Here is a 17,559-nt window from a genome sequence, read left to right on the forward strand (position 1 = left end):
ATCCAGCCCATGGTGATAGTGTTTGAAAGGCCATCTCATGTTTGATCAATAGATTAGCGAACTTGCTTCAACTCTTGTTGGATGCATGGCCACCTCACAAAACCCACCAGGCTAGTTGGCAATTTTTCCTTCCCAAGTGGTGCTGGTAGCATCCCTCTTCGACAGTCTTATCAGAGGTCAAGAACTGAATAAGATTTTTGGTCAAATTCTGCACTTGATCAAACCCATTGGAATCAACAGAATGTGACCATTTTCGATGACTGAATTCTCATCCTCAAGAAGTAATTAATCCAAAACAGGGCTGAGGCACACAGGTGTATGGAGGCAGGGGTAGCCTGAAACTTACGTATAGAACAGCCTGAGTGCTGTCGGGGAGCACCCTGGGGTTGAGGCTACATTTAAACAGGAAAAGGAAGCTAAGCAAGACACAGAGAAGGGACAACAGCTATGCTAGCTGCTATAGGTTGAAGGCCCCTGGCCCCCAGCCTGACCAAGGCCTTAAAGAACTTGGTTAAGCTGTGCCTTCTCTGGATAGGGTCCAGAGAGACCTAGACAAATTGGAGGATGGGGCCAAAAGAAATCTGGTGAGGTTCAACAAGGACAAGTGCAGAGTTCTGCACTTAGGAAGGAAGAATCCCATGCACCGCTACAGGTTGGGGACCGAATGGCTAAGCATCAGTTCTGCAGACAAGGACATGGGGATTATAGTGGACGAGAAGCTGGATATGAGTCAGAAGTGTGCCCTTGTTGCCAAGAAGGCTAACGCCATATTGGGCTGCATTAATAGGAGCATTGCCAGCAGATCAAGGGAAGTGTTTATTCCCCTCTATTCAGCACTGATGAGGCCACACCTGGAGTATTACATCCCGTTTTGGTCCCTCCACTACAGAAGGGATGTGGACAAATTGGAGAGAGTCCAGCGGAGGACAACGAAAATGATTAGGGGGCTGGGGCACATGACTTACGAGGAGAGGCTGAGGGAACTGGGGTTATTTAGTCTGCAGAAGAGAAGAGTGAGGGGGGATTTGATAGCAGCCTTCAATTACCTGAAGGGGCAGCTCCAAACAGGATGGAGGTAGGCTGTTCTCAGTGATAACAGAACAAGAAGCAATTATCTCAAGTTGCAGTGGAGGAGGTCTAGGTTGGATATTTGGAAACACTATTTCACTAGGAGGGTGGTGAAGCACTGGAGTGGGTTACCTAGGGAGGTGGTGGAATCTCCATCCTTATAGGTTTTTAAGGCCCGGCTTGACAAAACCTTGGCTGGAATGATTTAGTTGGTGTTGGTCCTGCTTTGAACAGGGGATTAGACTAGATGACCTCCTCAGTCTCTTCCAACCCTAATATTCTATAACCTCCTGCTTAAGGGAATGGAAGAAAGTCAGCTTGCCTCCTGGAACAAGAGAGCAAGGAATGCTGCTGGCTGGGGTTGGTTTGGGTTTTGGCCTCCCCTCCTCAGACCCTGTGCAGTGGGTATTGCCACTAACCTTGTTGTGTTTATTCTGTGGAGAACCACATTCTTTAGAGAGAACTTCATGTGCTAAATTCAGCTGATAGGGAAATTGAGCCATTTGGATTTGTGTTACCAGACCACAGCAACCAGGCTCCAACCAGAGACACCACTAATGTATTTCTAAATGTAAGCTCATGTATCATACTCTTAGCGATGGATTTTGTTACCACTAGCACTTAGAATAGTCCTGAGCCCTACCAACTTTAAGGAGCATTGCAATAGCATGGTCTATCTAGAAGTTACAATATTGATAATAAACTCCTGCACATCAGTATTGCAACACAGCTCTCTGTAATCCGAAATATCTTATTAGATATTAGATAAATAAAATCTTATTAGATACCTAGATCCAGAGCCTCTCAGACCAAGTTAAGTTGTTGGGCTCTAGCAATGTAAGTTCTGGCTCCACCGGGGAACTTTGAGATAGCTGGTTCCGGAGGGAATAGAACCAGGCTTATAGGAGATGTTTCTTTCTCAGATAGGAACCCTGTTGGTGGAAACTATGAAGCTCTGACTGGTTTAAATTTGCTCTTACTAGAGCTAAATCCTTCATTCAGGGTAGCCATTGTCCCACATGATTAGGATACAGAATATTCCCTAAGTTTTAATATCCCTTCCTTTTACTAGCTCATTTAATGGTTACATATGCTTTCATATAATTATCTATTAAAATGTATGTTTGAAATCTTTAATTTGTAGTTTTAAAAACAAAACCAACCCCCCCACAGATTCCTTTTTGTGACAGTTCCTACAGTGCTTTTCAGAATTGGCTGGTTTAAAAAACCACAATCAAACTCAAAATCCAGATAACTTCAACCAGCTCTAGTACTTTCCCAGTGATACATCTTTCCTGCTGTAATGAAAGAGCCTGTTTAGTGGCTGAGAACTGGGAGTCCTGGTTCCTCGGTTCTTTTTCTACCACTGAGTAAACTGTGAGTTTAGGACAAGCTGCTCACCTTTCTGTATTTTCAAACTACCAAGCTGTAGCATGGGCATAACAAGTCACCTACCTCAAAGTGGTGTTGTGATGTGTAACTAATACGAGGAAAATGCTTTGAGATCATAAGAGGAAAGAATATAAGTAGGAAAAATAACACTTGTAATATGTCACATTATTCTTCTAGCAGAAGACAGAACTTGTCTAGAGATATGGTGAATATGGTTTTGTTTTATTTACATTGCTGAGTTGGTGAAGTTTCATTTGAAAAGCATCAAACACAAAGATCCATATGCAGCTGTTTTAATATTAATTCAGTAGCTGAATCTAATCTTTTCACAAAATGTAACTGTGCGCTTTGTGAAATGGAACTAAATGCCAGTTTGCTTAATGTAGTTAGCACCATACTTAATAGTGTAATAATGCTGCTTTATACTCTCCTCATGTTTATTTTGTCTGATTGCTCCACACTGAAAGAAACTATCAATATAGTATTTGCTGGTATGAATAAAGACGGGAGGATTATAGATGGAACACGACTAGGGATGGTGATTCCTCAAATTAAGAACTCTGACATTTGGGAGGGAACATCCAAACCACACAGATTTATGTTTATATATTTCATTATCTAAATGAAATGACTAAAATGAGTATACAATACAATAAATAAAAACAAATTAAAAGTGGGTTAACAATCATCAAATTAGTCTAATTAATTGGTTGATTAAACCATATCAAATAAGCCAGCCATTCCTTATAAATTCTATGTAATAATGTGAGAAGGCAGCATTCTTGTCAAGTTATTAACACCCAAAAGAACAGGGCATTATCAATCTCTGTGGCAATTGATATATTTAGGCTCCAGCCAAATAGCTGATATAGGGAAGATCAAATCACTCCCAGTTTGAAGCTAATTTGAGATTGCTTGCCCAGGTTAATAGTGGTTAGGTGATAGCCAATCTCTTCTGTCCCTGCCACTCATACAATACAGGGTTATAATTAATTCCAATATAATTCAAGATGCCAGATCTTTTTTTAATATTGAATGTAATAAATTTAGGTGAAAATAACATGATTTCTCAGGATTAAGCATACAACTCCTAACCCATGAAATCACAAGTTTCAGAGTAGCAGCCGTGTTAGTCTGTATTCGCAATTCAACATTCAAAAACCAGTTGGAGAACACTTCAATCTCTCTGGTCACTCGATCACAGATCTTAGAGTGGCTATACTTCAACAAAAAAGCTTCAAAAACAGACTCCAACGAGAGACTGCTGAATTGGAATTAATTTGCAAACTGGATACAATTAACTTAGGCTTGAATAGAGACTGGGAATGGATGAGTCATTACACAAAGTAAAACTATTTCCCCATGGTATTTCTCCCTCCCACCCCACCCCCCCCCACTGTTCCTCTGATATTCTTGTTAACTGCTGGAATTAGCCTACCTTGCTTGTCACCATGAAAGGTTTTCCTCCTTTCCCCCCCCCTGCTGCTGGTGATGGCTTATCTTAAGTGATCACTCTCCTTACAGTGTGTATGATAAACCCATTGTTTCATGTTCTCTCTGTGTGTGTGTGTGTGTGTGTGTGTGTATATAAATCTCTCCTCTGTTTTTTCCACCAAATGCATCCGATGAAGTGAGCTGTAGCTCACGAAAGCTTATGCTCTAATAAATTTGTTAGTCTCTAAGGTGCCACCGGTACTCCTTTTCTTTTAACCCATGAAATGTGTGTGATCTTTTAGATAGCAAGGGTGTTTAACCTAGTGCTGGTTTTCATATCTGAGGAACTATTCTATAGTCACTTCTCAAATTCTGAGAGTTCTAGCCATGGCTCTACTAGCCATCTGCTGGAGTTAAAAACAAGTGCAAGGAGGCTGAGGTAGAAATGTTCTTCTACTAATAGACATTGGAAAACCAAATCAGCAAAAGTATCAACCTTTTTGAAGGTTGTTGTGACTTTTGTGGTTTCATTCAGCTTCAGGAATCGGGTATCTAGTTGAAGAGATTACCCGATGGTCTTGGTGATTCCCGTGTTTAATGTTGATAGAATTGCTGGCTAGATGTTACATGTTGCATTCTGTTGGACTCCCCCTGCCAGACAGGAGGGTGGAGGAAGCACTGGCCTCTTTGTTAGGTTACAGTAGCCTCAGACCAACCACCAATGGCCATAGCAACCACCGTGGCAAGCAAGCAAGCCAGTAGCAATGTTCCTTCCTTCCTTCCACTTTTTGAACACTGTCACCTGGCTGGTATTTTCTTCTTTGAAAATTCTCTTAGGAGCTTTTTGGTACATCAGAATAGAGAATTCTTCTTCTGAAGCCATTGACATCGCCCAGTGGAGTCTTATTAGGTCCCCTTCATAGAAATATAAAACCTTCCAGTCACTTCAGGCTCGGAATGTCAACAGATCAAAAAAACACAGCCAGTCAGTCAGCAGGTCACTGGGTATTTTGAGGTCATGGGTCAGTCCACAGAAAGACATTCTTAACCACTCTAGAATGTCCTGACTCAAAAATTACACCCAAATGCAAAGCTAGCAAAAAGTTCTAACTGAAATCAGGAATACACCACTCAGACATGAACTCATCCAGACAGGGACAGTTCCTGTTCTACAGATTCATGTACCTTCCCCTTTATATTTTGAACAGTGTTTTTTACATACACCATCTGGGAGAAAGGTTAGATTTTAACTTTGAGTAAAAAGTCTTGTCCTCCTTAAATCACAATTCTGGCCTTCACTTTTTGTGCAGGCCTGTCTGCTGCAGAATGGATTATAACTATGCACGAAGCAGATGCAGAGGGAAGATTCCTGGCCCCAAGCATGTGGAGTGGTTGCAGATGTAAAGCCCCCACTGTGGCCCCATTGTGAATGTTATGCCTCCAGCAGGGCCAAGGATTTCTCTGCAATTTCTTCTCCTAGCCACTGAGGCTGATACATTTCAGAGTAGCAGCCGTGTTAGTCTGTATTCGCAAAAAGAAAAGGAGTACCCGTGGCACCTTAGAGACTAACAAATTTATTAGAGCATAAGCTTTCGTGAGCTACAGCTCACTTCATCGGATGCATTTGGTGGAAAAAGCAGAGGAGAGATTTATATACACACACACAGAGAACATGAAACAATGGGTTTATCATACACACTGTAAGGAGAGTGATCACTTAAGATAAGCCATCACCAGCAGCAGGGGGGGGAAAGGAGGAAAACCTTTCATGGTGACAAGCAAGGTAGGCTAATTCCAGCAGTTAACAAGAATATCAGAGGTTTCAGAGTAGCAGCCGTGTTAGTCTGTATTCACAAAAAGAAAAGGAGTACTTGTGGCACCTTAGAGACTAACAAATTTATTAGAGCATAAGCTTTCGTGAGCTACAGCTCACTTCATCGGATGCACCTTTTCTTTTTAAGAATATCAGAGGAACAGTGGGGGGTGGGGTGGGAGGGAGAAATACCATGGGGAAATAAAAAGGAGTACTTGTGGCACCTTAGAGACTAACAAATTTATTAGAGCATAAGCTTTCGTGAGCTACAGCTCACTTCATCGGATGCATTTGGTGGAAAAAACAGAGGAGAGATTTATATACACACACACAGAGAACATGAAACAATGGGTTTATCATACACACTGTAAGGAGAGTGATCACTTAAGATAAGCCATCACCCACAGCAGGGGGGGGAAAGGAGGAAAACCTTCCATGGTGACAAGCAGGTAGGCTAATTCCAGCAGTTAACAAGAATATCAGAGGAACAGTGGGGGGTGAGGTGGGGGGGAGAAATAACATGGGGAAATAGTTTTACTTTGTGTAATGACTCATCCATTCCCAGTCTCTATTCAAGCCTAAGTTAATTGTATCCAGTTTGCAAATTAATTCCAATTCAGCAGTCTCTCGTTGGAGTCTGTTTTTGAAGCTTTTTTGTTGAAGTATAGCCACTCTTAGGTCTGTGATCGAGTGACCAGAGAGATTGAAGTGTTCTCCAACTGGTTTTTGAATGTTATAATTCTTGACGTCTGATTTGTGTCCATTCATTCTTTTACGTAGAGACTGTCCAGTTTGGCCAATGTACATGGTAGAGGGGCATTGCTGGCACATGATGGCATATATCACATTGGTAGATGCGCAGGTGAACGAGCCTCTGATAGTGTGGCTGATGTGATTAGGCCCTATGATGGTATCCCCTGAATAGATATGTGGACAGAGTTGGCAACGGGCTTTGTTGCAAGGATAGGTTCCTGGGTTAGTGGTTCTGTTGTGTGGTGTGTGGTTGCTGGTGAGTATTTGCTTCAGATTGGGGGGCTGTCTGTAAGCAAGGACTGGTCTGTCTCCCAAGATCTGAGAGAGCGATGGCTCGTCCTTCAGGATAGGTTGTAGATCCTTGATGATGCGTTGGAGAGGTTTTAGTTGGGGGCTGAAGGTGATGGCTAGTGGCGTTCTGTTGTTTTCTTTGTTGGGCCTGTCCTGTAGTAGGTGACTTCTGGGTACTCTTCTGGCTCTGTCAATCTGTTTCTTCACTTCAGCAGGTGGGTATTGTAGTTGTAGGAATGCATGATAGAGATCTTGTAGGTGTTTGTCTCTGTCTGAGGGGTTGGAGCAAATGCGGTTATATCGTAGCGCTTGGCTGTAGACAATGGATCGAGTGGTATGATCTGGATGAAAGCTAGAGGCATGTAGGTAGGAATAGCGGTCAGTAGGTTTCCGATATAGGGTGGTGTTTATGTGACCATCGCTTATTAGCACCGTAGTGTCCAGGAAGTGGATCTCTTGTGTGGACTGGTCCAGGCTGAGGTTGATGGTGGGATGGAAATTGTTGAAATCATGGTGGAATTCCTCAAGAGCTTCTTTTCCATGGGTCCAGATGATGAAGATGTCATCAATGTAGCGCAAGTAGAGTAGGGGCATTAGGGGACGAGAGCTGAGGAAGCGTTGTTCTAAGTCAGCCATAAAAATGTTGGCATACTGTGGGGCCATGCGGGTACCCATCGCAGTGCCGCTGATTTGAAGGTATACATTGTCACCAAATGTGAAATAGTTATGGGTCAGGACAAAGTCACAAAGTTCTGCCACCAGGTTAGCCGTGACAGTATCGGGGATACTGTTCCTGACGGCTTGTAGTCCATCTTTGTGTGGAATGTTGGTGTAGAGGGCTTCTACATCCATAGTGGCTAGGATGGTGTTTTTAGGAAGATCACCAATGGACTGTAGTTTCCTCAGGAAATCGGTGGTGTCTCGAAGATAGCTGGGAGTGCTGGTAACGAAGGGCCTGAGGAGGGAGTCTACATAGCCAGACAATCCTGCTGTCAGGGTGCCAATGCCTGAGATGATGGGGCGTCCAGGATTTCCAGGTTTATGGATCTTGGGTAGCAGATAGAATACCCCAGGTCGGGGCTCCAGGGGTGTGTCTGTGCGGATTTGTTCTTGTGCTTTTTCAGGGAGTTTCTTGAGCAAATGCTGTAGTTTCTTTTGGTAACTCTCAGTGGGATCAGAGGGTAATGGCTTGTAGAAAGTGGTGTTGGAGAGCTGCCTAGTAGCCTCTTGTTCATACTCCGACCTATTCATGATGACGACAGCACCTCCTTTGTCAGCCTTTTTGATTATGATGTCAGAGTTGTTTCTGAGGCTGTGGATGGCACTGTGTTCTGCATGGCTGAGGTTATGGGGTAAGCGATGCTGCTTTTCCACAATTTCAGCTCGTGCACGTCGGCGGAAGCAGTCTATGTAGAAATCCAGGCTGCTGTTTCGACCTTCAGGAGGAGTCCACCCAGAATCCTTCTTTTTGTAAAAGAATGAATGGACACAAATCAGACACAAATCATACGTCAAGAATTATAACATTCAAAAACCAGTTGGAGAACACTTCAATCTCTCTGGTCACTCGATCACAGACCTAAGAGTGGCTATCCTTCAACAAAAAAGCTTCAAAAACAGACTCCAACGAGAGACTGCTGAATTGGAATTAATTTGCAAACTGATGCAATTAACTTAGGCTTGAATAGAGACTGGGAATGGATGAGTCATTACACAAAGTAAAACTATTTCCCCATGGTATTTCTCCCTCCCCCCCCCCCCCCCCCCACTGTTCCTCTGATATTCTTGTTAACTGCTGGAATTAGCCTACCTTGCTTGTCACCATGAAAGGTTTTCCTCCTTCCCCCCCCTGCTGCTGGTGATGGCTTATCTTAAGTGATCACTCTCCTTACAGTGTGTATGATAAACCCATTGTTTCATGTTCTCTGTGTGTGTGTATATAAATCTCTCCTCTGCTTTTTCCACCAAATGCATCCGATGAAGTGAGCTGTAGCTCACGAAAGCTTATGCTCTAATAAATTTGTTAGTCTCTAAGGTGCCACGGGTACTCCTTTTCTTTTTGAGGCTGATACAGTGCAGGGGGTTCAGAAAGTGAAGTTTCCTCTCTCCTTCTGCTAGCTGCACTCCTCCTAGATCCAAATCAGCATGGAGCTGTGGTGACGAGGAGTTGATCACAGTTGCTGCCTCAGTGGCTGTCCTCAGTGAGGGAGCCAGGCAGAGCCATGTGGCATGGGACCCTATTGTAGAGTAAAAATAGCACACATTTGCTGCACACCTTCCATTTCAGATTGTTGAAATATTCTGTGATGTACTCAACATCACTCTGAGAAATGAGAATCCTCACATATAGAAAGTTCATCCATCCTAAATACTAAGACCTTTACTTAGTTTTCACTCCCTCCTACACAAGTTCACACTAACTTCATGCACACGCCTACTAAAAGACTGAGTGATAACTGAATTAAATCTTTAGGGTTTGGCCATTGGATTTGAGCTCCAATATATCAACAGAGAGTATGTTAAAACTGAAAGTGCTCCCGTTGGATGTATACATTTTCTGCGTGTGTGCCATCTGCTGGAGTGTGATCACAACACAGTGCCCACTCTTAAATCTTTTCAATTGCCATTGTAATTAAACATTTTAATTACAAATTAAGTAAATAAAAAAAGATGGTAAATATGTGAACAGCACATCCTCTAGTTTTTTGAAAGCACCTTTTTAAGGGGACTGTAGCGTGTGGTATGTATGTACTTACTTATAAGTCAATGCTGCACATACTTTTAAAAAAATTCAATTTCTAGGTCAATTTGTCTTAATAATGTGGAGCTGCTACAAACTAAAAGGCACAATCAAGTCTCCATTTTAAAAGACAAACTTTAAAACTGAAAGATAAGTTGTCACGGGGTCACTCATCACACTGGTGCCTCCTGCTGGGCATTTCGGGAATTAGCTCAGTCCCAGCAGGTGTGCCCTTGGGTGGTGGTGGCTCTCCCAACCTCACCTTTGCCTGCAGACCTGTTACTGCTCCTTTCTCTCAGCGTCTGCTTCGTCTCTCAGCGTCTGCTTCGTGGCACAGCCCTCTGGCCATGTCACCATCCGGTTTCCCACACTTCGGGGGGAAACTCCTTCTAGGGTGACCAGGTGTCTGGTTTTTGTCTGGAACATCAAGTTGAAAAGGGACCTGGTGGCTTCAGTCAGCACAGACGACCAGACCGTTAAAAGTCCAGTTGGCGGTGCTGCAGCTGGCACCATGCTGTGCCTTGGAAGTGGCCAGTGGGTCCAGCTCCTAGGTGGGGGTGGCAAGGGGGCTCCACATGCTAACCCTGCCCCGAGCACCAGCTCCGCACTCCCATTGGCTGGTTCCCAGCCAACGGAAGGGGGGGGCAGTGCCAGCGGGCGACAGCAGCATGCGTGGAGCCCCCACCTGCCTACTAGCACCAGACCTGCTGGCTGCTTCCGGGGCATGTGTAACGTGGTTTCAGGACAGGCAGACAGCCTGCCTAACCCCCCCCCCCACACACACACACACTGCACCGCTGACCGGGAACTGCCCAAGGTAAGCCCATACCCAAACCCCTGCCCCAGCCCTGAGCCCCCTCCTGCAAACCCCTCATTCCCAGCCCCACCCAATAGCCTACACCCAGCCCAGAGCCCTCACCCCCCTGCACCCCAACCCACTGCCTCAACCCACAGCTGCCTCCCATATTCCAAATCGCTCAGTCCCACCCCCCAACCCAGAGCCCCCTCCTGCAAACCCCTCATCCCCAGCCCCACCCCAGAGCCAGCACCTCCAGCTCAGAGTCCTCACGCCCTCCCGCAGCCCAACAGCTTGCTCAACCCCCAGCTTCCTCCCACACTCCGAAACCCTTGGCACCATGCCGCAGCCTGGAGCCCCCTCATGTACCCCCAACCTCTCATCACTGGCCCCAGCCCAGAGCCTGTACCTCCTCCCACACCTTAACCCCTTGCTTCAACCCAAAGCCCCCTCTCACTTTCCAAATCCCTCAGCTCCCCCCTCCACACACACACATACCTGGAGCCCCCTCCTCCAGCTCAACCCTCTCATCCCCAACCCCATCCTGGAGTGCGCATCCCCAGCCAGAGCCCTCACCCCCTCCCTCACTCCAAGCCTCAGCCAGGTGAAAATGAATGAGGGTGGGGGAGAGCAAGCTACCGAGGGAGGGGGAATGTAGTGAAGGGGGGGCAGGGCCTTGGGGAAGGTGCAGGGCCTTGGGTGTTCAGTTTTGTGCGATTAGAAAGTTGGCAACCCTTACGCCTCCAAGGAGAGTCCAGCCACTCCTCGCAGTGGCTTGGCAGTCCACAGCCAGGCCATTCCTTTAGCGGCTATTGGGGGAGGGCCTAGGCCCGCCCACTACTCTGGGCCCTGGCCCAGGGATCCTACAAACAGCATCTTCCTGCTGCCTCTTCCTTACAGCTCCACCAGTCTGTCTTAATCCCCTGGATCACTTCCCCACAGCCCCAGCATGTTCAGCTCCTGCCTCTGGCTCCTTCACCATCTTTCCAGGCCTCAAGCCTGCAAGCCCTAGCATCCCTGTTCACGGTGCAAGTCACTTCAGCCCTCTAGGAAGCTGGTCCCCTCCTCTGGGCTTCCTGCAGCAGGCTGACTTGCTCTGGAATACAGCTTCCTGTTATATGGGCCAGCTGGGCCCTGATTGGCTGGGCCAGCTGCTGCTCTAATTGGCTGCAACCACTGCCCTAATTGGCTGCTTCCTTGAAGTCCTCCAAGCTGGGTTAGTGCTGGATAGATGTCCCATCACATAAGTAAACAATATTTGTTTAGAAGTTGTTTAGTATTGAGTTTAAGGCTGATGCAAATAGTAGCTGGGTTATATTATTTTCAGCCTTAAAAGTTTTAAAAGCTCTGAAGTCCTGGGAAATGTATTCTTCCAGCACCAAATTCTACTCTGCTACACAATGGAGTTGCTTCAGATCTTTACTAGTGTAACTGAGAGCAGAATTTGGCCCGATAGCTGGATTGTTTTCCTGCCCATAACAATATTAGATTCTTTTCCTTCCACAAAACTGTAATTTTAATAAAGGCTATAGTTTAAGATTTAACGTTTCAATCCAGTGGAATAGTAACTGAAAGGATAAAATTAAAACAATTGGAAAATCCACAGAGTGAACAATCTGAGTGCTATTGTTCTAATGTTAGTTTGTCCACTCTGACTTTTGGCATTTGTATTTTGTTAATAAATAATAAAATATAAATTTAAGCCTTTAAGACATCAAATCTTAGTTCTTTCCTTAGTTCTAGACCTATGCTAGTGTGCCCTTCTCGATTTGTAGTGCCAGACCAAATTCTTCCTTGTTATACCCGTGCAACTGTGTTGATTTCAGTGTAGTATCACTGGTATGAATGAGGTGAATTTGGCCCACTTTCTTTCCATTGAAGACTTGTGCCATAATTTCACAATGCATTCTGAGTAAACAGACAAACTCATGTTTGAATTTAAATGATTGAATCTCTCACTGCTTGAATCGAAAACCATTGTGTAAAATCCTGGCCTCACTGAACAAAATGGGAGCTTTGTCATGGACCTCCATAGGGCCAGGACTTCACCTATTGTATCTAATATTTTAAGTACTGATTGTGTAAATATACAAGCTTTATTTTATTTTTTGTAGTTTGAGATCATGAAGTAAAGTGGACAATTTAAAACTTTTTTTTTATGCACAGTACTTCTATTTGTACTTTATTTGTCAAACACCTTTTCCATATTTAAGGTCTGTTCATCTACAATGACACTAACTTGTAAAATACTGTTAACAGGTTTGATCTATATGAATAGATTTAACACTAGTGAAGTAGTTACTACACAATATTAGACCCAATGTCATTCTGAAGGTCAATAAACTTTTCACAATATCTGATAATGAAACATCATTTAAATCCAGAGCAATAACAAGGTACAATAGCACATTCATATCTAAATCAACAAATTTGCTTACATCCACACTGCAAACTTTGAAAAGTGTTTTCACTATTTGCAGATCTTGTGGGGATGAAGGAAAGCACAGGAGAAGAATATGGGCCTGATCCTGCAAATAGCCTTACAAGTAACCCTATATATACCAACAGCTGGCTTGAGTAATGTTTTGGAAGATTGGGGCCCAGATTAACTGTTTATGGGTCCAATCCTGTAGTCCTTTCGTAGGTACATAGCAATAGGAATAATGACTGCAGGATCAAACCCACTATTATCAAAGCACATAGGGACAAGGCTAATTCAAAATATTTATGGAAAATAAATTTACAAGTTTCTGTACAAATAACAAAACAAAACTCTCTTCATTCGACAATATTACTTTTGTCGTCATGTTTCTAAATTCCAGACCAAAAACTCTCAAATAAATAAGGTATTAAAGGAATCATTGTCATTCATTTTCCAGTTATCTACATAGTTTCATATAATCCTTTTTTAATTTGATAGCAAAATTCAAATATAATGTATTAATTCCATTACTGAGGAAAGCTTTATCTATTAAAGAATAATAATAATTATTAAATGGAAAATTAGAAACTAAGGTACCTCTAGAAAAGTAAAGTCTGTTTCCTTTTTTTTGTGCAGAATGAACAGAAAGAGAATTAGTATGTAGTTTGTTCTCAAAGAAAATGAAGGCACCATGATTTTTACAAGTTTTTGTAAAATACTGTGTTTAACATTTTAAAGTATCAGTCATATCAAGGCATGTTCTTGACAGAAAGATCCAAATCAGTAAATGATCAAGTTAAAGGAGACACAATCAGGACAAAATGTTCTTCTTTTGTTTTCTAAATCTATATTAATGGAGGCATCTTAGTCTAGAATGGAAGTATTGTGATCTAGGGGTGCAGACATGGGCATGGTAAACAAGAATTTCTCAGTTCTAATCCTGGCTCTGCAACTGAAGTGCTAAGTGGCCTTGGGCAAGACTCTTGACCTCTCTGGGCACAATGCAGATCTTAGTTGTATTGAAGTAACTCCATATGAGTTAATTTCACCTTGGGTGTGAAATTTTAGTTCTAATGAAGTCAATGGCAAAACTCCCAGTCACTCCAATAGAGCCAAGAATTCACCATGTGTTTCTGTTTTCCCATCTGTGAAATGTGACTACTTGTACTTACTAACTTTCCTCTTGTGAAAATGTATTAGTTAGTGTTTGTAAAGTGACATTAATAGTACATTTAAGAGGTCCTTGGAAGGGAGATGGGATTTAAGCGCCCTTTGTCTTCTATAATGTGCCCATTTATATACATTGTTTAAATTTTTAAGTTAGCCTTTATAATACTAATACCAGGTGGTTTTTAGAAGTATTCTCTTTTCTACTTTAATTAGGGTGTCAGATTTTTGATATCCAGTTTTTAAGAAAGTTGAATAAAAGTTTATTTCTTTTATGTTATAGTGAGAAAAAAATAGTCTAATCATATAACATATGTGGATCTAACAAACCAGTAGCATTTGAATTCTCATCCTTCAGTACCTGTCCAATCCACTGGCTGACACAGTGACATCAACATGTTCCTATTACATTTTTTAATGCCTGCAAAGAAAGATATTAAAACATTTTATAGAGATTACAGAGATAAACAATTACATTCTATACCTTCCATGCAAGCCTCTATCTGCAACATGTCATGAAAAATTAGATTTAATATTTTGTAGCTACAGCAAGAAGAAAAAAGATTAATTTCCCCACTTTTAGCTGTCTGTTTCTCCAGAGTACTCTATCAAAAACTAGAGCTGTTGACTAATCACAGTTAACTCATGTGATTAACTCAAAAATTAATTGCAATTAAAAAAATTAATAACAATTATTTGCAGTTTTAATAACACTGTTAAACAATAGAATACCAATTGAAATTTATTAAATATTTTTGGATGTTTTTCTACATTTTCAAATATATGATTTCAATTACAACACAGAATACAAAGTTTACAGTGCTCACTTTATATTATTTTATTATAAATATTTGCACTGTAAAAATTATAAACAAAAGAAATAGTATTTTTCAATTCACCTCATTCAAGTACTGTAGTGCAATCTCTTTATCATGAAAGTGCAACTTACAAATGGAGATTTTTTTGTTGCAGGCTCCAAAATTTTACATTGTTTTGTTTTTGAGTAGAGTTTTGTAAGTCCACTCAGTCCTACTTTTTGTTCAGCCAATCACTAGGATAAGCTTTTGTAGCAGGCATTGCAAGATATTTGTTTGCCAGATATGCTAAACATTGGTATGCCCCTTCATGCTTCAGCCACCATTCCAGAGGGCATGCTTCCATGCTGATGACACTCGTTAAAAAAATGCATTAATTCAATTTGTGACTGAACTCCTTGGGGGAGAATTGTATGTCTCCTGCTCTGTTTGACCCACATTCTGCCATATATTTCATGTTATAACAGTCTCAGATGATGACCTAGCAGATGTTGTTTGTTTTAAGAACACTTTCACAGCAGATTTGACAAAACACAAAGAAGGTACCAATGTGAGATTTCTAAAGATAGCTACAGCACTTGCCCCAAAGTTTAAGAATCTGAAATGCCTTCCAAAATCTTAGAGGGATGAGGTGTGGAGCATGCTCTCAGAAATCTTAAAAGAGCAACACTTCAATGCGGAAACTACAGACTCTGAACCATCATTCCAGAGGACATGAATCCATGCTGATTCCCTATTTAGAATGGTGGTTGAAGCATGAAGGGACATATGAATCTTTAGTGCATCTAGTAAAAATCTTGCAAAACTGTCTAAAACAGTGCCATGAGAATGTCTGTGCTCACTTTCTGGTGACATTGTAAACAAGAAGTAGGCAACATTACCTACAGCAAATGTAAACAAGCTTGTTTGTCTGAGTGATTGGTTGAACAAGAAGTAGGACTGAGCGGACTTGTAGGTGCTAAAGTTTTACATTGTTTTGTATTTAAATGCAGGTTTTTTGGTACATAATTCTACATTTGTAAGTTCAATTTTCATGATAAAGAGATTGCACTACAGTACTTGTAATGAGGGAATTGAAAAATACCATTTATTTTGGTTTTTAAAGTGAAAATATTTGTAACCAAAAATAATTATAAAATGAGCACTGTACACTTTTTGTATTCTGTGTTGTAATTGAAATCGATATATTTGAAAATGTAGAAAACATCCAAATATATTTAAATACATGGTGTTCTATTATTAACAGTGTGATTAATGACAATTAATTTTTTTAATCGCTTGACAGCCCTATTAAAAATGCTTTTGTTCATGCAATGTGAGGGTCATCACATCTGTGCAGAAGCCCAGAGAGAATAAAGCCACTCCAGTGAGAACCGTTACAATATGTTTTCTGCAGAGACTTTATAATAACTTATCTATTCTCTACCAAGACTGTCAATACATTAATGTTCTGTTTAGGCAGCTCTCTTAACTTAGGGATCTGAAATAACTTACAAACAATTTACAACTGAACCAATCTATACCCAAATCTGAGGTGAATACATCAGCTACTAATGAATGGGACCTGAATTTTGTTGTTGCTTTTCTTCTAGTCATTCCACATGGGTTTCTACATCAGGATATCTGCTGTGCCCGAGTAGTGTAAAGTGGGGAATTTAATGAGTTCATTACCACTTCCTCTTCTTTTTTTTCTATCCAATTCTTTGGGCATGAATTTTTCCAAAGCTCCTGAGTGACATAGGCACACACATCCCAGTGAAAGTCAATAGATTCATGCTCTGAAGTCACTTAGGCTCTTTTGAAAATCACATCCTGTTTCTGTAAGTTTCAGAATAGCAGCCGTGTTAGTCTGTATTCACAAAAAGAAAAGGAGTACTTGTGGCACCTTAGAGACTAACAAATTTACTTGAGCATAAGCTTTCGTGAGCTACAGCTCACTTCATCAGATGCAACAGCTTTCATGAGCTACATCGGATAACTTCATCAGATGCAACTTGCATCAGATGAAGTGAGCTGTAGCTCACAAAAGCTTATGCTCAAATAAATTTGTTAGTCTCTAAGGTGCCACAAGTACTCCTTTTCTTGTTTCTATAAGGTTTCAGTAAAAACATTTTCCTGGGCCTTATATTTAACACAAAGTCAGCATTACCAAACAGATACCTAGTATTGCCTGTACACTTAGTTGACAGAATGATCTAGGGGCTGCACTTCATTAAGATATACTTAGATAACTTGCTAGTGGAAGGCACTTAGCTAGCTAGCAGTAGTAAATTAATCTGCTGCCATTTTGATCTTTGAACTCCCTTGTAGCTCCATCTTCCCTGGAAAATCTCCTTTTTTTTTTTTTTTTCCTTTTCTTCCCATTCTTCTTGGCACTTGTGAGACCTCAGCTGGAGTACTGTGTCCAAGTCTGGTGCCACAATTCAGAAACAGAGTAACCCAAAGGGGAGCAACAAAAAATGATAACCTTTCCCCAGGGTCAGATTTTAAGAAAACTTGGCATGTTTAGTCTTGAGAAAAGAAGATGAGTGGTAACAGTTCTCAAATACGTTTAAGGCTGTAATAAAGAGGATGGTGTTCTCCATGTCCACTGAAGGTAGGACAAGAAGTTAGATGGGCTTAAAGAAAATTTAGGTTAGTTAAACTTTCTACCTATCAGAGTACTTAAACTCTGGAATAGGCTTCCAAAGAAAGTTGTCTAATTCCCATCAATGGTTTTTAAGAGCAGGTTGGACAAACACCTGTCAGAGATGGTTTAGGACAGGAGTGGGCAAACTTTTTGGTCTGAGGGCCACATCTGGGTATGGAAATTGTGTGAGGAGTTCACTGTGCAGGAGGGGCTCTGGGCTGGGGCACAGGGTTGGGGTG

The 17,559-nt window shown here is 41.8% G+C and overlaps 2 long non-coding RNA genes across 2 annotated transcripts in view; one reads left to right on the forward strand and one right to left on the reverse strand.

The window, feature by feature from the left end:
- The window catches only part of LOC122456120, a 29,671-nt gene that overhangs the window by 9,544 nt on the left and 2,568 nt on the right, over positions 1-17,559 (forward strand). Inside the window, exon 4 of the long non-coding RNA XR_006274799.1 lies at positions 16,284-16,337. This is a non-coding gene — a long non-coding RNA (uncharacterized LOC122456120). The remainder of the gene's footprint in view (positions 1-16,283; positions 16,338-17,559) is intronic.
- On the reverse strand, positions 9,671-11,358 carry LOC122456121. Its single transcript, XR_006274800.1, has 3 exons — positions 11,186-11,358; positions 9,891-9,908; positions 9,671-9,812 (listed from the first exon to the last, which is right to left on the reverse strand). It is a non-coding gene; the product is annotated as an uncharacterized LOC122456121 (long non-coding RNA).

This window comes from Dermochelys coriacea, chromosome 10 (genome assembly GCF_009764565.3).
Source record: "Dermochelys coriacea isolate rDerCor1 chromosome 10, rDerCor1.pri.v4, whole genome shotgun sequence".
Taxonomy (NCBI): Eukaryota; Metazoa; Chordata; order Testudines; family Dermochelyidae; genus Dermochelys; species Dermochelys coriacea.